Raw genomic sequence first — 25,712 nt, forward strand, 5'->3', positions numbered from 1 at the left:
TATCTAAGATAACTCCACGTTCTTATTATGTAAATTTGATTCTCTGTTGTGAAGCTAATGTTCACTAAACAAACAAGTTTTTTCTAATATTATTATGTTATTGTGTAGCTATAAAACTTTTCCAATTGTAATTTAGGCAGTATTAATTTTTCAATAGCAAAGTTTTTAGGACAATTAATCAAGTTAAGAGGTAACCTTCTAGATTATTCAATTAAAAAAATTTGTCTTGATAATGTCCGTGAATTTACATATCATGTTTTTCATGATTATTAGTATGTCAACTGCGGGTATTTCTTAAACAGGGATCCGATGGGTAAACATGCGGGTAGCTGATGGATTTTTTTTTTTTGTGGGTTGGGTACCAAGTAGGCACTATTCGTGTCTGAACCGACCTGTTGTCATCCCTACTACATTGATTCGCATCAAGCCAACAAGTTATAAAAAATACTCTATTATGCAATTAGTTTTTTGTTAGTAACCTAATATTTTTCATTTAAGAATTTTTAGGTGTGGTGTATATGTTCCAATTTCCCCACCAAAAGCGACTACGATGGGTCCTCAAAGAAGATTGAGAATATATATTGGATATGATCCTCCATCAATAATCAAATATCTCTAACCATCAACTAGAGACTTATTTATAGTTTGCTTTGTCGACTCTCATTTTGTTAAATAAGTTTTTTCAACATTAAGGGGATGAAAAAAAAATTGGAAAAAGATATTGGTTGGAATGAATTATCATCATCTCGTCTTAATCCTCATACAAAAGAATGTGAACTGGAAGTTCAAATGATAATTCATTTGCAAATAAGTTAATCGATTATCATATGCTTTTATTGACAAAAAAAAGGGTAACTAAATCACATATACTAGTTTTTAATGCTCCAAATATAATTGATATTAATTTATAACACGCTTGAAGCGTGGTAGGCTTGTTGGTTCCAAAGACACGCTTGAAGTGTGGTAAGCCTATTGGTTTCAAAGATAAAAATCTTGAATGAGAGAAAGAGCTAAAAGGCAAGATGACCTAATCGAGGGGCTGGAAATCCCAAAAGATTCATTTAACATAATTAATTATTCAGTTTCGTAAGAACCTCAAGTACCTAAAAATGATGAGATCTCAATAAATTATACTATGAATAAGATAATATGAAACCGAAATAAAGTCAACATTAACAAGACTTTTTCGTATAATATAGCGATGAATGTTATGAGCGACAATGAGTATCAAGAAACAATGACCATTAAAGATTATCAACAAATAAATGATTGAACAAAATGGAAAGATGTAATAAAATCTGTTTTAGATTCGCTTTCTAAAGAAATGTTTTTGAACCTGTAGTTCGCACACTTGAGGGTGTAAATCCCATTGTGTACAAATGGATTTCTACGTAAAACAAAATGAGAATGATGAAATTGTTAGATAAAAAACACGATTAGCTACTCAAGGTTTTTCTCTAAAACCTAGTATTGATTTTTGAAGAGACATAACTCTAGTATTAAATGCAACAACACTTCAATACTTGATTAGACTAATTGCACAAGAATGTTTACATTTATATCTAATGGATGATGTTACAGCTCATTTGTACATTTCTCTTGAGAATTATATTTATATGAAACTCTCTAAAGGATTTAATTTGCTCAATAAGAAAAATTCTAAAGAGAATTATTTAATAAAATTGAACAAGTCCCTTTTATGAATTAAAACAATCAGGACGTATTAGTATAACCATCTTAGTAAATACTTGTTAAAATAATAGTATAAAAATGATGATATGTACTTGTATTTAAATGAAAATATTAAAAAATAATTTTGCCATAATTTTTGTTTATGTAGATGACATAAATATCGTTGGAACTCTTAATGAGCTCACAGAGGCAATAAATTACATAAAGAAGTATTAGAGATGAAGGATTTTGAAAGGACAAAGTTTTGTTTGGATTTATAAATTATGTATTTAAATAAAGGTGTTTTTGTACATCAAGAGACTTATATAATGAAGGTGCTTAAAAGGTTTTATATGGACAAGTTACATCCCTTATAAACTCCAATGGTTATGAGGTCGTTAGATGTTGATAAAGGTTGCTTTAGACCTCAAGAAAAATGATGAAGAACTTCTTGGTTCAGAAATATCATATCTTAGTGCTATAGGAGCACTAATGTATTTTGCTAATTATACTTGACCTGATATAGAATTTGCTATAGATTTGTAAGCAAGATATAGTTTTATACCTACAAGATATTCAATTGGAGTAAAACATATACTTCGTTACCTTAAGGGTACTATAAGTATGAGCCTATTTTATCCAAATGATTCAAAATCATATCTAATGGGTTATGCAGGTGCAGGTTATTTATTGGATCCTCACGATGGTTGACACAAAAGGATATTTGTTCACCTGTAGTGGCAGAACGATTTCATGTTTGTCTGTGAAACAAACCATAACAATAATATAGTCAAATCATGTAGAATTTTAGCATTACATGAGGTAAGTCATAAATGTGTTTGATTAAGGTTTATAATTCAACATGTGCGACAATCTTGTGGTCTATCCTCGAGAAAAATGGAATCAACAACCATATATTAAAAATTTGCTCAATTGAAAAAGTGATATAGAGATCCAAAAAAATTCGTCTATGTGAAAATCTGACAGATCTATTTATAAAATCTTTGCCAATAAGAACTTTAGAGCAATTGATTTACAAGATTGGAATTTTTCATCTTAATGATGTGAGTTTATATGAGGGGGAGAAATAAAATATGTGATGAATAATTTTTTATTGAAGAATAATGAATGATGTATTATTTTTCCTTCATTAGGTTTTTATTCCGAAGAGTTTTTCCTAGTAAGTGTTAATGAGACACATCCTCTAATAACTTTTTAGAATTTATACATCAAATTATTTCACCTAAATATTCAAATTATTTTATTTTATACAAGTGAAAAAATGTAAGAAATAAAATAATGAGTATTTAGGGAGTGATTTGATGTATAAATGATAAAAAATTATTTTAACAGGAATATATAAGTTGTAATTAAGCTTAATTACTAATTTGATTTCAAATTAGAGATGACAAAATTGGATTAATTTAAAAAATAGAGGAACTAAATTGAATAAAAATTTTAAATAAAGAGACTAAATTAAAAACAACCAATGATATATCGCATGGCCATGACTAGACGTGTGATAGTTGTTTTTTCAAGTCAAAAGAATTTATATGCAAATTTAAAAAACAACCATGACACCTAACCCAACAATGACACCTAACACAACCATGACATGACACATGGTAGTTTAGAAATTTTTAAAAAATTACAAAAAGAAATAAAAAAATAATTTTTTAAAAGAATGAAAATAAAATAAAAAAATTAAAATTTTCACGAAATGACATATGACATATACGAACACGGCCTGACATCAACTTAACAAAAACAATCAAATTGAACTTTTTTAAAGAATTAAAGTACCAACTTAACCCAAAAATAATATAAAATAATATAAAGATCAAAATCAACCAAACCAACAAATTAGAAATAACTAAATCACTGATTAAACATAATAATTAATTTTACTAATATATATATATATATATATATATATAATAAATTAATAATAATAAACAATAATATATAATACTAATTATCAATAATTATAATAATTATTAAATTTGTAATAATATATTAATTATAATTACAAAAATAAAATCATTATTTTATATTTTAATTTATTAACTTTTTTCATCTATTATGTCAATCTCATCAATCACAAATTCTTAAAAAGATAATTAAATAAATAATTAGTACAAATAAAATTCTTAAAAAAAAATCTTATGTGTTATTGATCACAAATTTTATTTTCAATTTCACTAATTCTTACTTTCAAATACTCTAAAAAAACATAGAAGTTTATCCTCAAATTCATTGAAAATACTCTTCGGAAAATTTATCAATTTAGGAAAAATATATCTTCTCTCTTAAATTTATGAAAACAAATAATAGTTTAACAAAAACTTTTTAACATTGACAAACTACCGATTTAGATAAAAAATATTATTTTATTTTAATTAATGTATTAGATAAAATTTAATTAAAATGACTAAATCTACGTATTAAAAGATGGAGAATTAAATTGGTTCAGAGTTTCGAAATAGACTAATTCTAAAATTTACTGAAAATTAAAAGACAAAAAACATATTTAGTTCAAAAATAAAAAATAAATTTATTATAATTCTATTTATAAAACTTTATCAATTTTGTCCTTTTTTTTTTCAAAACATAATTTTCCATTTATCAATTCAAAGAACATATCTTAAAGGTTGGAAAACACAAGGCAAGAGAAAAAAAAAAGGCTTAAATACTTTTTTGGTCCTGATTTTCGTAGTGTTTGTTGCAGATGGTCCTCATTTTGACAGAATGTTTTAAATGGTCATCATTTTTACCGAATGTTTAAAATGATCATCGTTTTCGCAATTCGTGATTTATTTGGTCGTATACTGTAACGCCGTTTAAATCATTGGAGCATTGTACAGGTGGCACGGTTTGTATTAGAGTATGTTACGTGTACTGTACAGGTGTCATAATAAATTGGACAATGCTCCGTTAATAATTTAAATGGCGTTACAAAAAATGACAAAATAAATCACAAATTGTAAAAAATGATGATCATTTTAAATATTCGGTAAAAATGAGGACCATTTTAAATATTTTGTTAAAATGAGGATCATTTTAAATATTTTGTTAAAATGAGGACCATCCACAACAAACACTACAGAAATGAAAACCAAAAAGGTATTTAAGAAAAAAATAATAATGAAATCACATGTAACAAGAAAAATATTATAATAAAGAATCCCTCACCATCAATTATGTGGACCTTTTTCAGAAAAGTAAAGGAGATACTGTATTTTAATAAAATATTTAAAATTGTCATAAATAAATATAAATAACTCAAATTTTCAGCTAAAGATTATCCAAAATATTCAGATATATCTCTCCCAAACTGCACATACTTCAATGCTAGGTCTTCAATGCGGACATTTGACGGTGATTGCCTTCTCTCAGTACTGTGATCACAGTGGTGACGTAACAATGGTCCCCTCTTTAAAATAGTTAGAACATAACGCAGAGATTTGATTTTATGTTTATGTGATCAGTTTCCAAATTTAAAATTTTTTTCTTTTCCTAACACCAACGGACTAATATACAATCAAAATTATTGTATATAACTCTATCATTTTTGTGATTATAGTTTCCATTAATCATTTCAAAATTAAAAATAATTTTTAAATTTTATAAGAGTTTATGTTATCTTAAACTACAATAATAGGAAAGTACAAGGATGTTCATATAAATTTCTCGAAACACCAATACAAATTATATAATTAAATATGGTTGCATATCATGTAATATAGTTCACGACCGAAAAATATAGAGATATAAGAAAATCTCCAATCAAAAATTCACAATAAAAAATGAAATTATAAATATATGTTCGTGAATAATAAATATAAATATCTTTTATATTCACGTATTAACATGAAAGATAATATTACAGTATCCGTATCTATAAATACTTATACTTACTAATATTTCATTTATTAAAACACTCTTTTATATATATATATATATATATATATATATATATATATATATATATATATATATATATATATATTTTAATATCTATACATTTTTTTTATAATTTTATACTATTTTTATATTTTTTCATACAATTTTTTTATAGATTTTTATGATTAAAATATTTTTAGATTTTTTTTTTGTAAATGTGGGTACCCACGAATATCCGCAGATATTAAAAAAATATGCGGGTACCCACACAGTTATAGAGACGAGTATGGGACATATATTTATCCAACGAGGTAGCGGGGGAACTATTAACCGTACCTGTTGATGAGTGTCTCCATGATATCAAAAAGCATAGTAATTTAGACACTTATTCAAGGCTTAAACTGTTATTATCAATGAAAAAAACCCTTGTTTAGTGACATCTTTGAACATCCTACTTAGTTGAATGAAAAACAAGGAAACTAATTAAATAACTATTTAGCGGGAGAAAGTGGGAGAAATCAGGCACTGAGTTGAGTCACTATGGACAAAGCTTAGCCATGAGAGCTGAGAATACAAAACAATCACATAAATCTTTGGTTGAGCTTGAAAAGTGTTGCTGAGCCACACACTTGAGCCTGAATCAATGGTAAGATGCATTGTATGGAGCTGACAGTGAAGTGACATCTCAATCATCAGAATAACAGAAGAAACTCATGTGGTTGAGCACAACAACAGAAAAAACTTAGAAAAAAAGTTCATGTGGCTAAGTTAAGAAAACCTGACTAAGCACCGTTCACATCAGTTTATAAAATAGGACATTCCCCTCGAGCTGAAGCATCATATCTGTAGAAAATTGTTTAGGATAGACAAAGAGGAAATTGAGTTGATTCGTGTGTATTAATGGGGCTAATTTCCATCATGTGTGGCTAAAACCCAAAGTGCAAGGTTGGATGTAATTGAACTCTCCCTTTTTTTTTGTTTGCAATTTATTTTTTTGTGCATCTATTGCTTCTTTGATTCTTTAAATTGTGAATTGTTTTATTTCTCTTTGACATTTTAACCGGTTCAAATTGAGTTAGGAAACTAGTTTAAATTGTGGTCCAAACAATTTGTCATACTTGTACTAGTGCCTATTTGGTAGTTAAAAGGGACGATGGGTAGAAAAGTCCTAAGCATTAAGGCAGGGATTTATTCTACCAAGAGTTGAGGAATCACCTTAGGTATAAATTTCCTAGGTTCTAGCAAGGATGCATTTAGATCTATCTAAAAGAGTACTTCCATAGCAAAGATTCTTGATGAATTTTAGGAGAAAGAGGAGAAATTAAAAACAGAATTTGGGACAAAGAGAAAATGTTCAACCTTGTCACTTGTTTCTATCATTCCTTTCGACAACTTTTCTAAAACAAAACGTTGTAGAATATAACAAAGTGTCATTATAGTATAAATGTTGGTAATACTTGACAAATCTACGTGGATATGACTCTTGAATACTACTTTAATTCACCAATACACATACCGAAACTAATCGTTAACAAAAGGTCATCACCTACCCCACCTTGTTGATATCCTTAAATATGGAAGCCAAGTACTTTTTCATGACTAACAGAAACATATTTGTCAATACCTGAGCCAAATTTCATCTTGCCAAGTTATATATTTTCTCAAAATTTAGACATCATTTTCTTCCTAATTCTAAATTCTTTAATTACAACTATTACACTGTCCAAAAATTTCTCCCCTCAAAAGCTAATTGAGTTTTATCTATAACCTTATCAGCCTATTTTATTATTTTAGACACTAATATTCATTGAATTCAACGATGGGAAATTGTTATTTCTTGAATAAATAATGCATTAGACCCTTTAGCCTAAATACTTTTGTTATAATATCTCTCCACAAAAAACATTATGTGACTTTCTACCTTGTATATTAAGCATTAAACATCTTATAAATTTTAGGGATATTAAGATATCTTTCTTTTCATATAATATTTTTCACAATATATTAAAATTTTGTAAAACAATATTAGTAAAAGATAAATAAAGCACAATCAATATTTCAATTTTAAATAATGATAAATGCCAATCTGCTAGATCGGCAACAGAAAAAAAAATCTTGGAAAAGGATTAAGTGACATATCAAAAAATTTTTAAAATAATAATATTTTGACTCATTTTTTTTATCTATTTTTAACTCATCATCCTAATTAATTCATTATCTATTTTTGTTTCTTTTACTGATGTAATATAATAATGTAAGAATAATTGGAATGATGAATAAAAAATATGAAAAAAACAATAGATCAAAATTTCATTATTCAAATTTTTATTCCCATCTAACAACTCATTTTATATTCAATAATTTTTAATTTATATTTTGATTAAATAACTTAATTTATTATAATATTATGTCAACGCATATTTTCCTAAAATACTTTTTTAAAGTAGTGAATTCAGACGTTCGACACAACTTTTAAGATCACAGAAAAGTTTCATGTAAGAAGTGTCATGAACTTATAGCCTAAAGATAACTTGGGGGCTTTTCCCTGCAACCCCAAAAATTCTTCAGTACCCCCAAAAATGACTTAATTAACCTTAATTAATTTTTTACCTGTCTCGGTAGTTGAGATAATTAAACCGACTTTATTGTGGCTGGCTGGTATTTACGGTGTTGTACCCCCAATTCATGTATTTCTCCTTCCACCGTTCTCTTTCTTCTTCCTTCATTTTCTTTCTTCTCCTTCCTCCGTTCTCATTATTATTCTCAGAGCAATGGTCCAAGGTTTCTCTCTTTCATTTTCATTTGAAAGTTCTTTTGCAGTGGTAGTGGTCCCTAATTTCGTTATGTGTGAACTGGGTCTTGCTACAGGTGCTCCAAACTCTGCAAGGTCATCCACACGTGGTTCAAATTTCTTAAAGTTTTCCTTGTTCTTTGCACGTTCCAGATTAATATTCGTTTTTTATTAATGGTTTTTTGGAATCTTTCTCTGTTGCATGGAGTTATATTTCATTTTGTGATGATTATTGATGTTCAATTTCTGGGTTTTTTCACTAAAACGGAAATGGATGTTGAAATTCGTTTCAGAGAAGTGTGAAACAGATCTCGGGATCCGTTTCATTAAAATTTAATGAAATGGATCCCGAGATCTGTTTCACACTTCTCTGAAACGGATTTCAACATCCGTTTCTATTTTATATGGCTTTTTTTACCAGACGGATGTTAACGGATATCGATATCCATTTCATTAGATTTTTCAAAAAAATTTAATGAAACGGATGTCGAGATCCGTTTCACACTTCTTTGAAACGGTTTTCAACATCCGTTTGATAAAAATGTCGTTGATGAGAGCTCGCTCACCACACCTCCACTCCCATCTTGTTTGGCCTCAACATTCGTTGGTTATCAAATCGTTTCTCGTGTGTATAATACACTTCAGAAGAAAACACACACTCACCGGAAACAAAAAGAAAAACAATGAAACGAAAGTTAAAATCCGTTTTTAGTTTTTGTGAAACGGATTTGCAACATCCATTTAAAAAAAAATGAAACAAAAAAAGCTAAAACGGATCTTGAGATTCGTTTCTCAAAGTACCCTCTTCTTTCAAAAATCATTGTATTTCTTGGGTTTTCATCCCCTGCATCGCATGGTTAGTGTTGCATATTCCCAAAGGGGAGCCTTTAGTCAAGTTTCTCACCATCACTTCGTCCTTGGAGTGACATTCTGATGGGGAAAAAAAACAACAAACAATATACCAGAGAATGCAGCGGATATAATTTCCCCTAACTTGCAAGAATCTATGAGGAGCAATAATCAAAGAGCAGCAATAATAAATCACCAAAAGCACAAATAAAGGCACCAAGATTTTTAACGTGGAAAACCCCTCAAATCAAGGGAAAAAACCACGAGTCGTCCAGACCAAAGAAATAGCTCCACTATGATCAACAAGAGTACAAAAGAGTCTCAATCAATAGCACAAATTAGTGCCAACACCCAACCAAATAACAAAGCAACAAAGCTTTCAAATAGAGAAGAACAAGAGGGGAAAACCTCTACAAATCACTGCTGCAGTGCGAAATTAATATCTCCCAACTCAGACCTCGTATCAAAGATCCGACCGGTCAGAATGAAGAGCAATGAGTTCCGAACCTGCTGTAAGAATTTCAGCCCGATCCAACGGTGAACGAATCCGCAGCGCCGAATTTACTGTGACAGCTCTGTGAAAAACGTGAACAGAATTTTCCCTCTACCTCTCCCTCTGTGTGTTAGGGCTTTCAGTGTATTCTGACTCTATTGTTCTGCCTCTCTCTTTATTTTATAGCCTCCTCTCCACTAGGTTTAAGTGAGACATGGGCTTCTCAAATTTTGGGCCTTTTCTCCACATAGGAAGGGAGCCCAATACCCAACAAATCTCCCCCTCACAACTATGTGGAGATAACCGCCAAACCGGCGATCTCACAACAAACTTCAAACTTTCCTCTTGGCAATGCTTTAGTCATCATATCAGCACCATTATCATCTGTATGAACTTTTTCCAACTCCAACAACTTAGCATCCAAAGCATCACGTATCCAATGATACCTCACATCAATATGTTTGGATCTAGAATGAAAAGTTGGATTCTTACCAAGATGGATAGCACTTTGGCTATCAACAAACAATGAATAGTTATCTTGCCTAAAACCAAGCTCCTACAAGAATTTCTTCAACCATAACACCTCCTTGCATGCTTCAGTAATAGCAATGAACTCTGCCTCTGTAGTAGACAACGCTACACACCTTTGTAGTCTTGATTGCCAAGCCACAGCTCCTCCTGCAAACTTTATCAAATAGCCCGAAGTGGACTTTCTGGAATCAATATCCCCAGCCATATCTGAGTCTGAGTAACCCATCAAAGTAGGTTTATCACCTCCAAAACAAAGCTTCATATCAACTGTACCATGAAGATACCTCAAAATCCATTTCACAGCATTCCAATGCTCTCTACCTGGGTTTGACAAAAATCGACTAACTGTACCAACAGCATGTGCAATATCTGGTCTTGTACACACCATCGCATACATCAAACTGCCCACCGCAGATGCATCAGGAACTCTACTCATATTGGTCTTCTCAACTTCATTTGAAGGACTCTGTTTAACACTCAGTTTAAAATGAGTAGCAAGAGGAGTACTCACAGCTTTAGCATTTTCCATCTGGAATCTCTGCAACACCTTCCTAATGTATTGCTCTTGTGATAGATAAATCTTCTTTTCTCTCCTATCACGTGGGATATGTATGCCAAGAATCCTTTTAGCAGCTCCCAAGTCTTTCATGGCAAAAGACTCGCCAAGTGTCTTCTTTAACCTGTCAATTCTGGAAATATCTTTCCCAACAATAAGCATGTCATCAACATATAATAACAGGATAATAAAGTCATCATTAGAAAACCTTTTAACAAAGACACAATGATCAGAAGTAGTCTTCATGTAACCCTGCTCACACATAAAAGACTCAAACTTCTTATACCACTGCCTTGGAGCCTACTTCAAACCGTATAGACTCTTCCTTAGTCTACACACATAATCTTCCTTGCCTTTAACAAGAAAACCATCAGGTTGCTTCATGTATATCTCTTCCTCCAAATTACCATGAAGGAAAGCTGTCTTCACATCCATCTGCTCAACCTCCAAATCAAGAGTAGCAGCTAAACTTAGCACAATTCTGATGGATGACATTTTCACCACAGGTGAGAAAATCTCATTGAAATCAACACCCTTTTTCTGTCTGAAACCTTTCACCACTAATCTGGCCTTGTACCTTGGAAGCGTAGAATTTGAATCTTGTTTCACTCTGAAAATCTACCTAGTTTCCAATGCCCTTTTGCCCTTAGGCAATTTCACCAAGTCGTAAGTGTGATTATCATGCAAAGATTTCATCTCATCTTGCATTGCATCCAGCCACTGTTTCTTCTCTTCACTATCCAAAGCCTCTTCAAAACACTCAGGTTCTCCACCATCAGTCAAGGTTATGTACTCATCACAGGAATACCTTGTAGAAGGTTGTTTTTGTCTATTAGACCTCCTGAGTTGGACTTGAGGTGATTCAGGTATATCACCAAGATCGTCATCATCATCATGTTCCTCTTGAGCATCATCAATTGGAACCTCTACTCCACTTCCAAACTGTTGATCATCAACATCACCATGTTGCTCATTGTCTTGAGCTTCCGTTTCAACATTATCCAAATTGTGAGCGACCAACATCATCGGATTACCATCAGTGAGATTACTGTCTTTCTCGGGTGTGGTCTTCTCCACCTTATCAATGTCTTCAATGGTCTGGTCTTCCATGAATTGTACATCACGGCTTCTAACAAGCTTCTTCTCAACAGGATCATAAAACCTGTAGCCAAATTCATCCTCACCATAGCCAATAAAGATACATTGCCTTGTCTTTTTATCTAACTTGGATCTTTCATCCTTAGGAACATGAACAAATGCCCTGCAACCAAAGACACGCAAATGATCATATCTAACATTCTTACCAAACCAAATTTTGTCTGGCACCTCAGTATTCAAAGCAACTACGGGACTGAGATTAATAACATGCACAGCTGCAAGCAATGCCTCTCCCCAAAAGTGCTTAGGCAACTTTGCTTCCGAAAGCATATATGTAACCCTTTCAACCAAGGTCCTGTTCATCCTCTCCGCTAGACCATTCAACTGAGGAGTTTTAGGAGGAGTCTTCTCGTGTCTAATACCATGTTGCCTGTAATAAACATCAAAAGGTCCACGGTACTCACCACCACTACGGATGCATTTCAGCTTCTTGCCTGATTGCCTCTCAACCATAGCATGAAATTCCTTGAACTTTTCAAGTACTTGACCTTTCCGCTGAAGAGCATAGACCCATAGCTTCCTGGAACAATCATCAATAAAAGTAACAAAGTAAAGTGCACCACTAAATGACTTTACCTTTAATGGGCCACAAACGTCAGAATGCACCAATTCAAGCAATTCTGACTTCCTTGAGGGTGGATGCTTCTTAAAAGATACTCTGGTTTGTTTACCAGCCATGCAATGAGAACATTTCTCCAATTCTGCATTTCTCAATCCCATAAGCACATCCTTTTTAGCTAAGCAGTTAAGCCCTTTCTCACTTATATGACCAAGCCTCCGGTGCCACAAAGATGCCTCCATATACATAGCATTCACACTGTCTTTAGCAACCAAAGCTTTAGTCCAATACAATTTAGATTGTTTCTCCCCTCTGGCCATAACCAAGTTACCTTTAGTGAGCTTCCATTTACTAGAACCAAAGTGATTGTCATAACCACAATCATCAAGCAACTGCATAGAGATTAAATTAAAACGGGCATCCGGAGCATGTTTGACTCCTTTAAGCAACAACTGCACTCCCATGTTGGTTTGCAGGCAAACATCACCAACACCAATCACTTTAGACTCACCATCATTACCCATCTTCAACACTCCAAAATCACCAGAAGTGTAAGATGTGAAGAACTCCTTCCTAGGTGTAACATGCAGTGTAGCACCACTATCAATAATCCACATGCTCTCATCAGATACAAGATTAACGGACTCAAAGTCACGAAGAAGAACAAGATCACCATCTGTAGCAGTAGTGACACGATCATCATCATCATGATCATTCTCTCTCTGTTTGCCCTTCTTGTCTTTGTTCTCCTTTTTCCACTTAAAACAATATTTCTGAATGTGCCCAGTTTTATGACAAAAATGACACTCTAAATTCTTGTATCTTGACTTGGACTTGCTCCTACTCTTCTCTCTACCACCTTTATGTTCCTTTTTCTGACTTCTCCCCCTAACTTCTGTAACAAGCATCTCAGACTGAGATGAAGAACCATGTGCCTTCCTTCTCATCTCTTCATTAAGAGCACCGCTTTTTGCCATCTGAAAAGAAACAACACCATTCGAGGCAGAGTTCGTAATTGAAACCCGAAATACCTCCCAAGACTCTGGTAGAGTATTAAGCAACCATAATCCCATAACTTCGTCATCAAACTTTATGCCCATTCCTGACAATTGATCTAGGAGCCCTTGAAACTCATTTAAGTGATCAGAAATAGAAGAATTCTCCATGTACCTCAAATTCATCAAGCAATTTAACAAATACAATTTATTATTGCCCGACTTAGAAGCATACAAAGACTCAATCTTCTCCCACAAAGCTCTGGCATGTGTCTCATTAGCAATATGATTATAAACATTATCTTCAACATATTGCCGAATAAAACCACATACCTGTTGGTGCTCAAAGTCCCATTCTTCTTCAGACAAAGAATCTGGCTTCTGTGTAGCAAAGACCGGAAGATGCAATTTCTTGACAAATAATAAATCTTTCATCTTGCCCTTCCACAAATGATAATTTGTACCATTCAAAGCAACCATCTTTGCATTTGCCTCCATCATTCAAGCAAGTAAATATAGCCCAACCAAGAGCTCTGATGCCACTCTGATGGGGAAAACAACAACAAACAATATACCAGAGAATGCAGCGGATATAATTTCCCCTAACTTGCAAGAATCTATGAGGAGCAATAATCAAAGAGCAGCAATAATAAATCACCAAAAGCACAAATAAAGGCACCAAGATTTTTAACGTGGAAAACCCCTCAAATCAAGGGTAAAAATCACGAGTCGTCCAGACCAAAGAAATAGCTCCACTATGATCAACAAGAGTACAAAAGAGTCTCAATCAATAGCACAAATTAGTGCCAACACCCAACCAAATAACAAAGCAACAAAGCTTTCAAATAGAGAAGAACAAGAGGGGAAAACCTCTACAAATCACTGCTGCAGTGCGAAATTAATATCTCCCAACTCAGACCTCGTATCAAAGATCCGACCGGTCAGAATGAAGAGCAATGAGTTCCGAACCTGCTGTAAAAATTTCAGCCCGATCCAACGGTGAACGAATCCGCAGCGCCGAATTTACTGTGACAGCTCTGTGAAAAACGTGAATCAGAATTTTCCCTCTACCTCTCTCTATGTGTTAGGGCTTTCAGTGTATTCTGACTCTATTATTCTGCCTCTCTCTTTATTTTATAGCCTCCTCTCCACTAGGTTTAAGTGAGACATGGACTTCTCAAATTTTGGGCCTTTTCTCCGCATAGGAAGGGAGCCCAATACCCAACACATTCCCATGGCTTCTTCCTCAAAACATCACAAGTCACAACCCATTCAACAAGCTTCCATCTTTGGCAGCAGGTTTTTGTCTGATGCACTACCAGGGTTCTGTATTCCAGCTAGAATTCAAGGCGAGGATGGGAGCCATGATGTGTGCTGCGATAGAGAAAAGCGAATGTGTACTGTGCATGTGTGTGTATACGTGAGAAGATTTAGGTGTGGGTGTAGTTTGATGTGTTCATGGTGAGTGAAATGTTGTGTGCACCGTGAGGTTGAGTGAGTGAGGAAAATGTAAACATGAGTGTTTTGTGCGTGAATTAGGTGAGTGAGTGATGAGTGATTTAGGAAGGTTCAAGCTCCACAGTTAGAAGGTTGCTGGTTGGGTACTAGATATCGTTTCAGATACTTGGACAGCTATGGTAACAAAAAACTATAACGAACAGAGAAGTGTTTGATAAGAAAAGTGACTACTGCTTTATCTTGATAATGAAGTTTTCCTCAGGCTGCTTTTCCCAAAAGAAATTTGCAGCCTCTATCCATCGGGGATGAACCAAGAACTTGTTTTCTTTAACTGCCCATCGTGACTTTTCAGTATCAACATTAGTAGCAACTACGTGTGTCACAGATGGGTCAACATCTGTCAAACAAGTACCTCCCATCTGTTCTGCCATCTTCCGTAAAGATGGTAATGCACCATGAAAAATACGGTTGAAAACGATCACATAGCCACCCCAAGACTTCACTTCGAACCGATGACAAAACCTTGAAAAGATGAATTGATTGTAAGGAACTCATCAAGATTCTAAAACTAAATGAATATTTCCACCGACATAATGTCACTCTTTTGATCTGCATACACCTGCATTGTTGTGTTGTTTTACGCTGTGTAATAAATAGAGGAGAGAGAATTATTTAATTTTTTACTTTTTACTGTGAAGGTAAAGGTGGAATTAAAAATCTCTTTGGAGTTACAGAAGAAACGTTTGGAGGTATAGTGAGAAGCTCCCAGATAACTTTAATATTTAATACCAAAGCTAGCAAAAAAAAGAGAAAGCTTAGACCTATCCAACTCCATTTTAACGTGAAAAGTGTTACTAAAATTGAAGGAGTTGTTAATTCTGTTCTGGATTAAAGATCCCTTAACACATTATTAATTCTTTTTTATAACAAGAAAAAATTATATATTATATAAAAGACATTAGAAATCCTTCAACCTTACATAAACAAAACACTACAAATTTCCTGTCTCTCTTTACATCCAAATATGACCCACTGATGTAATTTCTTTTTAATTAGCTATAAATAAATTTATATAAAAATGAAATATTTAAAATATTTCAATAATTTATGTGACATCCTATTTAAATAGAATAAATTTACTAAATAAAAATTTACATAAGTATAATATAAAATAGAATATAAGACAAAGAGTATAAAGTGATTCAATGATACTAGTCATCCATAAATACATCAAGAAAGAAAACTAAAGTACACTACGATGCTATGAAACAAAACATAAAAGTGTAACTGATTTACAAAAAAATGCTCATAGAGCAAGAAATTACGTAAGCGACAATGCCCTAAAAGATGCTCCATAGAGCAGGATCCAACCCTTGTATACTAAACTGCAGTGTTCCCATCATCTTGATGACCACTAGGGATTTTCACATCTGCTCACACCAATAACTTGGTGATCATTGCAAAAAAGAAAAGCCAAAAAGAGAAACAGACACCAAACAAAAAGGGTAAGCTAGAGTAAAATATTTTTTACCATGTTATGGAGCAAGTAAATATCAAATCAGGTTATAAACATACAAAGCAGTAGGCACCCAAACCATGTGATAGCAAACAATGCAAGACCTTCTGACTCAATTATCTGGATTATACTCTTGATATAGAATTCTAAAGGAAGTATGCACATGTGCTGGTTTCTAAACTCTACAGAGTCTAGACACAAAGGGGTTATCACCCAACCACACCCTAGGGTTAATCCCATGATCATTTAAGGACATTATCTTGCCAAAGACTATAACCTCCTGTCACTCTCACCACATAAATCATTCTACTCTATATGAGCGTGAATGATTATTAGAGTTAAAGACACATTTCTTTATCTAGGCATCTCCTATATCAAGGTATACACTAACCACACTATCACCAAGAGTTTCCCATGAAACTCTTTTACCAACAACATTCCACATGTCATCTCAAGCATTATATTATCATGCCAATGCACAACCAACCAACCAAGTCATGTCTCATTTCATACCAACACATCCATTTCAGTCTCATTAAAGCATACAAAACAGGCATGGTCACATACTTCGAGCTTGAAAGGTAAATAAAACAATCATGGAGGAATTTTAGCCCGTACAGTGTTTCCTGAACGACTCTCGCTCAAGCTAAAGGTCCTTGCTCAAGCGAGTCCATCTCGCTTAGGCGAGGGCTCGAACAATGAACACTACAAGTTTCTACATGTTCTCGCTTAAGCAAGACCTTCTCGCCTGAGCGAGATGATTCGTCGCTCAAAACGGAAGCTCGTCGTTTGAGCAAGAGTTCGAGTAGAAACCAGGGTGAGCTTCTACTATTCTCGTGTAGGCGAGACATGCTTGCTTGGGCGAAAATACCAGTTCTCGCCACTGTTCACGCATGCAACAACGGACATTTGAAACCAAACAACTTTTCAATGTTTTCCAAGCAACCATAGCTGCACATAAGCATTATAAACACGAAATAAAACTAAAAACAGATAGATACTAAGAAAACATGAAAACCCTAACTTCCCTTACCTAAACAAATGCTAGCAAACAATACAAGCACCTAACAGATGAACACCACAATTCCAGGAACAGATTAGTGAACTGAAAATATGGACACCAGAATAAAAACAAGGTTACGAAGATGAACCCTAAACAGAACCAAGGCAACAGAGCTTGAAAGGAGACAACTAGAGGTTTGAGCTCAACTTACTTAAAGAAAAGTTCAACGGGGAGGAGCTTATGCTCTAGAAGAGCTCTCTGTTGCAGGAAGGGGAGAAAGGTGAGGGGTTGCTGTTAGTTGAGGAGACAAAAACGTAGAGGAAAAACATAATGAAATGGAAAAGCACCGAAGAGTTTTTCTGAAATTGAAAAAAACTGATGGGCTAATTTGGAGCTTACCACTTGACCTGACCCAACTCCTAAAATAAAATAGGTTCTTACAATTTCCTATTATTACATGTTAAACTTATATTTGATAATTTTTTATAATAGTCACATCTTACCATATACATCATATTGAGACTTGTTTTGATAGATTTAGACATGATCAAATATGCACTAAATTTTTAAATTAATTTCTTTTAATTAATAAATTTCCATAATTAGTTATAAATGTAGTTTCTAGTCGGACCATGGTTCTAGGATTGCTCACCCACATAGAATCATGCATGTCTGTCATTGTTGGCATTTGTCATTACTCTGATTTACCTCGTAAAGTGTATTAACCTTTTCTTCATTCAACATGAACCCTAGTTCATGCTATAAAAACCACCCCACAGTGAGCTAATTTCATCAAACTTCTACTTGAGAAATATCATTCATATCCAAACTAGCTGCTCTAATGGCTTCAAAAGGTGCGCATGATGAAGACAACCTAAGTCTCTCCCTTCGCATAGAGAATGCTTGGGCAGACACTTATCAGTTCTACCTGTTTGAAAATTTTTGGTGTCCATCAATTCATTTTCAAGCAGTAAACAGTTTTAAGAAAGAGTTTCAAGCAAAAGACAGCGACATTGTTGTTGCTAGCTTTCCCAAATCAGGTACCATTTGGTTAAAAGCCCTTACTTTTGCTATTGTCAATCGCCAAAGGTTCTCTTCCTTGGAAGACCATCCATTACTGAGTTCCAACCCTCATGAACTTGTGCCTTTTTTTGAGTTTATCTTTGGTGCTGATGATATTCATGGCCAAATTCTTCATCTTTCCAACATGGCTGAGCCCAGGATTTTTGGTACTCACACCCCATTTCCCTCGTTACCCGAATCAATCAAAGAGTCTAACTGCAAGATAGTCTACATTTGCAGAAACCCTTTTGACAACTTTGTTTCTGCATGGAATTACTTTAACAAAATCAAGCCAACGATTGTGTCTGAATTAACATTGGAGGAGGCTTTTGAATTGTACTGTAATGGGGTAATGGAATATGGTCCATGGTGGAGTCACATGTTAGGTTACTGGGAAGAGAGCATAGCAAAACCAGACAAAGTTTTGTTCTTAAAGTATGATGATCTTAAAGAAGATATCAACTTTCATGTGAAAAGTGTTGCAAAGTTCTTGGGTTGTCCTTTTACTGAGGAAGAGGAGAACAATGGAGTTGTTGAAAGCATAATCAAACTGTGTAGCTTTGAGAAGATGAAAGATTTGGAAGTGAATAAGTCTGGAATGTATGGCAGGGGAGGCATCGAGAAGAAGAACTTCTTCCGTAAGGGAGAGAATGGAGATTGGGTGAATTACTTTTCTCCTTCCATGACAGAAAAATTATCCAAAATCGTTGAAGAGAAATTAAGTGGATCGGGTTTGTCTTTCAAGTTGTGTTCTTAACTTCATCATCTCATGCTGTTGTTCTAATGTCTGGTTTTGTTGATGTGTAATAAGTGGCTACACTAGGGTCAATAGTGTAGTTGTAATGTGTGGTGATTGATCGTGTCACTTTTTCCTTTCGTTGAATAAGATGTCCTATGTTGTAGAGACAAAGTTAACTACCTTAATTTGTTTCCTTCTAGGATGAGGTCTGTGATGATTCATGTAGCTTTCGCTGAATTAAATGATCAATTTGCTTTTTAAGGAATCTCTATTGTATTTCGCTTTCTTTTTAGCTAATTATTCTCTTTTATAAGTTTGGAAGGAAAAATAAAAGAAAAAGTTTCTCGTAAGGTTTTTTTTTCCTACAATCTTAAATTCTAATAATAACATATTAAATTGAGATATTTAATTAAAATATAAAATAAATTTTTGAACAAAAAGTTAATAAAATCAACTGTGAAGTAAGAATATATAAACTAAGTTATTGAATAAAAATTAATAAAATCAGTGGTGAAGTGAGAATATGAATTTACCCTGGTGTCAAGAAATATATGCATGGTTATAATCTCAAAAAGTAAAGTAAGAGTTAAATTGAATTCAAATGATAATTTAGATGTAACACTTCAAATACAAATAAATATATAATTAAGTTATGATAAAATGATCTCATAGGGATACCAAAAATATCCTTACTCGTAGGTATTTGTAGATAAAATCTGTTATGAGTAAAAAATGGATATTGTGAATGGATATGTGCGAATAAAGGATACGAATATTTTTTATATCTCATGTAAACATGACTGGTACAGATACCATAGTATCCATACTTGCAGATACTTATACCTGCTATACTCTAATTTAAATTAAAATAAAAATAAAACAATGATTAAAAATTAATATATTAATTTTGAAAGAATTATTTTTTATCAATTAATTTTAAAAAAATTTCAATTTTTTATAAATTATCATTCAATTTTATTTAAATAGATTATTTTCATTTTTTTAATTTTTAAATATTATATATTATATATTTTTTTGAATTTATAATTAAAATATCTTGTTAAATATTTTAAATTTTTTTTATAAATATTTATAAATATTTATAAATATTAGAAAAATATATAAATACCACCCTAGTATATATATAAAAATAGATATAAGATAAATATTTATCCCACGTATCAAATACAAACAACTATTACAAATACCATAACCATCCTGATTGACATCCGTGCCCACAGATTCTTTACAATCCCCTTCTCCTGCACAATTCCACATAACTAAAACGAAAATGTTGGGAAGCACAATAATAAAGAGGTGGACAAGAGAAGAAATGAAAAATGCAGATATGTCAGTAATGATAAAATCACTCATAATAAGGAAAATTAATATAATAATCAATTCCTCACCATCAATCATGTGGACCTTTTTCAGAACAGTAACCATAAACCAAATGGTCCTCACTGCAAAATTGTTACAACATAGTGTACACATTTTGTTTTATGTTTATGTCATCAGTTTTCAAATTTTGAAATTCTTTTCCTAACAATACAGTAATATATAATACACAATCAAATTTTGTTGTATATAACTACATCATTTTTAATAAGAAGTTATGTTATCTTAAACTATGATAAGTTATCCATCTATAGGTTTTTCATAATAATTCATAAATTTCTTGAAGCACCGATACAAATTATATCACATATTGTTGAATAGCACGTAACTAGTTCATGGCTGAAATGTGAGTCAATTAATTCTAGATGGAAGCCAAGTACAATTTTGCATCTTCTAATGTTTCATTTCAAAACAAAAGTTTGAATTCAAACTATGAAGATGACAACATCACCGTAAAATAGTATTTAATTTTCGGATTAACTATTTCTGTTCAACAATTATGTAAATAATGACGAAACTTGACCAATAATTTTGGAAAATCAAAATAATATACTCAAAATTTAAAATTTATATATTTTAATTATTGTTATTAATACAATAAAAATAAAAATAAAAGTAAATAAATAATTTAGTATAACCGTACCTACACAAGAAATCACACATATACAAACGATTGTCCTTCGTTCTTTCAGATTTTTAAACTCATCAATAATTGAATCAAAACTAGAATTTTCAACTATTTATTTTTCAATGTAAATATAAACATGTTTTAAAGAATTAATATAAAACATGTTTCTCTAATTGAACACTATGATCATTTGATACGTAAAGATAAGATATTGAATTTGAATTGTTTTCATCGTCTCGAAAAACCTTCTTTTATCACTTTAAAAATAAATATATCCTTCTATTCTTCATCAATATATCTATTTCTTTTTTAAGTTTAAGATTAAAAAATGATTTATCATAGTTTAATTAACAAATAAAAATTAAGAGTCACTAAAAGAAAAGAAATCAATGACAATCAAGTTTCAATTAAAAGATAGTTATGAAAAAACACATAGTATAATCTTTTTTCTTCCATAATCATAAAAAAAATGAATATAAAGCTCATGTGGTAAATAATAATACTATTGAACAAATATTTCAGTATTAAGTGATACAAGAGAATTACCTTTTTTCTTCATGAATGAAAAAAAACAAATGATAAATGAAAGCAAAAATAATAAATTTGTATTTAACTTTTTTTCAAACAAATTAAAAACATGTGAAAGTGTAAAATCATAATAAATTGTGGAAAACTTAAATATAAAATGAGAAAGAAAATAAAAATTATCTTGATAAATATTTTTATTCTTCATTCCATTTGATTTTGTATTTTATAATTTATTAACATTAAATATTATATCTTATGAAATAAATAGAAAGATACCTAATTTAACTTCTATCAATTTTCAATATATGTTACATATAATTTAAAAAAAAATTTAAAATATATATATAGATGGCCTCTCCCTGCCACACTAAAGCTCCGCCATTGTATGTAAATGATACTGCATTGTATTAACATATTCATCATCTATTCTTTCTATTTCATAATTTTCTCGTATTACAAGAAAATTTTCATATTATTAAACAATTTTAAAAATAAAAAATAATTAATCTTTATAAATATCAATTTATAAACTAAAAATTATTAATAATTAAAATAGTTTCTAAATTAATCATTTTGATTTTTAAATTGGTTATTAACATTACTTACTAAAAAATTAGTTTCTAAATTTGTACCACTGGTGACCAATTTGGATACAAATTTAGAGAGACCAATTTTTTTAGAAACTAAAATCTTGATATTAATATTGGTCATTAATTTAAAGATCAATTCACTATAGTGACTAACTTAAAGATTGATTTAAAAATTATTTTAGTTATCAATAATTTTTAGTATAAATTGATATTTAAATTGGACACTATAGTGACTCATTATTTTTTGTCACTAAAATTCATTATTAATAAAAGATTTTCTTATAGTGTCATTATCTTCACCTTCCTTTTTAGGTGATAGTTGCGATATCTCTAGATAAATTCTTATTTATCCTAATCTCCATTCTTAAGTATTTTTGTTTCATTACTCCAACTCTAATAGAATAATCTCTTTGTAAATACATTTATTATATAGTATGGTCTATTTTTGAATAGACGCCTTTTGACATGTATTTTTTCAAATTTTGATTTCCATTTTCCAAAATCCCCATATTTAAATTCAAGTTCTTTAGTTGTGTATGTAATTTTCCATCTTACAGAAACAACTTTCTTCTCTTCTCTTCTCTCCCTCAGTTTCACAAGAATTTTCTTTTTATATATTTGTAATAATATCTTTATTATCCGACTTGGTATTTTATGAAATATTGTCTATTTTATAACGTAGAACTTTATAATAATTTTATTTTGAAAGGTACTGTGTATTTCGAATTTTCTGATTAGAATTTCTTGATTTAGAGGCTATCTTCTTATAGGTTATTTCAAGAAGGTGTAGGTTGTGTGAGGAGGGTTCATAAACCAACTTATCGAATAAAAAGTAAATAAAATCATTTATAAAGTGAGAATATGAATTTACTCTGGTGTCAAGATTGATAGTCAGGTAAATACTATAGCAGTAAAATTGATAGTACAAAGGTACAAAACTCTATTTTGGATCTGGGCTTCAAAATCTCGGTCCATTAATTTTACTTTTCTTTTTCCATTTAAAACAGTTTATTCATGCACCTTTTCTTCCTGCACCCGCATAATATCTATAAATTTTAAATTACCTTCATTAAAATTTTAATAAAAATAGAAATATCTTTAAATTACCCTCATAATAACTAGTTTTGTTTTGGAAATATAACAACCAATTGATTTTAAACAAAAATAGAGGCAAACACGGTTAATCCATCAAGCTATACGCTTTATACATAAGGTGAAATTTTAAAAGCACACATGGTGGGAGAGTCATATCTCACATGGTTATATTACATTAGTACAAACTCCCAATTTTTATTTCATGACACATGCTCACACCATCGACACTAATACTTCATACATTAAAGTAGCATCACAAACCTTTGATGCGTTTCGAAACTTTTGGCTAAGCGCACTCACTCAATCGGAACCTGGTGGATCAACTGGTCGAAAGTTGGTTGATTCCACCTTATGACCACCGTGTCCAGGCCTGGGATGTGGATTTCCTGTGCCTTGTTGCTCCTTCGGGGGCAACTCCTTTGTGGTTTTCAAAGATTGTGGTTTACCACCATGAGGTGGTAGTTTACCACCGTGATGTGGTGGTTTATCACTATGTTGTGGTGGTTTACCGTCGTATGATCCATCTTCGATGTGTTGTGGTTTATCACCAAAATGATTTGGTGGTTTACCGTGATATAATGCATCTTCCATGTGTGGTGGTGGTTTACCATGATGTGGTGGTTTGAGATGGCCGTTTTCGATATGTGGTGGTGGTTTACTACGATGTGGTGGTTTGGGATTATGTGGTGATGGTGTACCATCATTGTTTGGCGGTGAAGAGGTTGGGAGAATGGCAAGGGAGCTTGCAACCAAAAGAAATGCTAGCAGTAACACTAACATGTTTTTGGGAGACATTTTTAATTATATGGTCTCACGAATTTGGATAGCGGTGAAGAAACTAGGGCATAGCAAGTGGCCTTTTATAACAGCTATATTCCATTGTTCAGTGTCATCAAACACTGTTGCCTCCTACGTAAGCTTGAATCCTATTCACCACATTATTGCAGAAATATTTGTTTCAATCACTTTTACTCAGTGCCTTATAATTTATGTATTTTCTGATGTTTATGGAGCTCATGAAAGACCCGTAGAAATTAAAAATAAAATTAAAGAAAGACAGAAAAATAAATAAAAGATGTTTGTTGTACTATTCTTCCATTATATCTTCATACTACATTAAGTACCACTAATTTTAACATTTTAAAATATATTAAAAAGATATTTAAAATATTAATATAGTATTTTTAATATTCGGTCGAGAACAGTAAAAAATCTGGAATTGTTTGTGAAAAATATCTAAGTATAAGCTCTTTTTTTTTTCTTTATATCTCTTTACAAAGTCTATCATGAGATGTTAGAATAAGAAGTTTTTTCTTCCTTCTTTTGGCAAACCATTTGGAATTGAAACCTAGATGACCTCTTTACGTGTACGATGGGCTTCGAGAGCTTTTTTATTTTTAATAATATCTTTACTTTATTTCTTTCACGTTAGAATTCTTATGTCTTTATTTACTATAATATTTTAAATTATCCACCGAGAATCACAATTTTAATTCTTTTTTACCGGCGCACTCCCGCGAAACAGTACTACCATTTGCTTCTTTAACATTTTATAAGATAATTAAGGGTGGACAAAAATATCCGATCTTCAAATTTAATTTATAATTATTTAAATTATATTAAGTGAAATTTATTTTAATGAATTTATCTTAAATCTATGTTCATATTTTTTTTTTAAATTTTAAGTTAAGTCCATTTAATTTTAGATTAAAATTATATATATATATATATATATATATAATTCTTTGAATTTTGAATCAAAATCAATGAGAGTACATTCAACTTAAGGGTGGCAATACGGGCCGGCCAGCCCGCATTTTGCGGGTCAGGCCGGCTCACCCACATTTTCAACACGAGCTAAAGTCCGGTCCGTCCCGCATAAGTGCGGGCCCACGGGCCATCTCGTCTTTTATTTTAATTTTTTTTTATAAAACTTTCAATGTTTAACAAATTGAAAAACTTTAACAAGTTTACAAAATTAAGTAAAAACTTTAGGGAGTTGGATGATAAATTGATAATTCAACATTTTTATCATATTCATATTTGTATTTTGACATACACGATATATTCTTCAAATTTTAGAAAATTCAAAAATACGTAATATTTGTCTTTTCTAGTCATACAAGAATTTAGAACGTTCATGCATAAGTCTAGAAGGAAAGTAATTGATATACAAAGTACAAGATTTT

At 31.8% G+C, this 25,712-nt stretch overlaps 1 pseudogene; it reads left to right on the forward strand.

The window, feature by feature from the left end:
- Positions 1-18,266: 18,266 nt before the first annotated feature.
- Positions 18,267-19,549, forward strand: LOC114169168 (cytosolic sulfotransferase 15 pseudogene; annotated as a pseudogene).
- The last annotated feature ends 6,163 nt before the right edge of the window (positions 19,550-25,712 follow it).

The sequence above is a fragment of the Vigna unguiculata genome, chromosome 11, assembly GCF_037176805.1.
Source record: "Vigna unguiculata cultivar grain cowpea cultivar isolate G323 ecotype 2 chromosome 11, ASM3717680v1, whole genome shotgun sequence".
Taxonomy (NCBI): domain Eukaryota; kingdom Viridiplantae; phylum Streptophyta; class Magnoliopsida; order Fabales; family Fabaceae; genus Vigna; species Vigna unguiculata.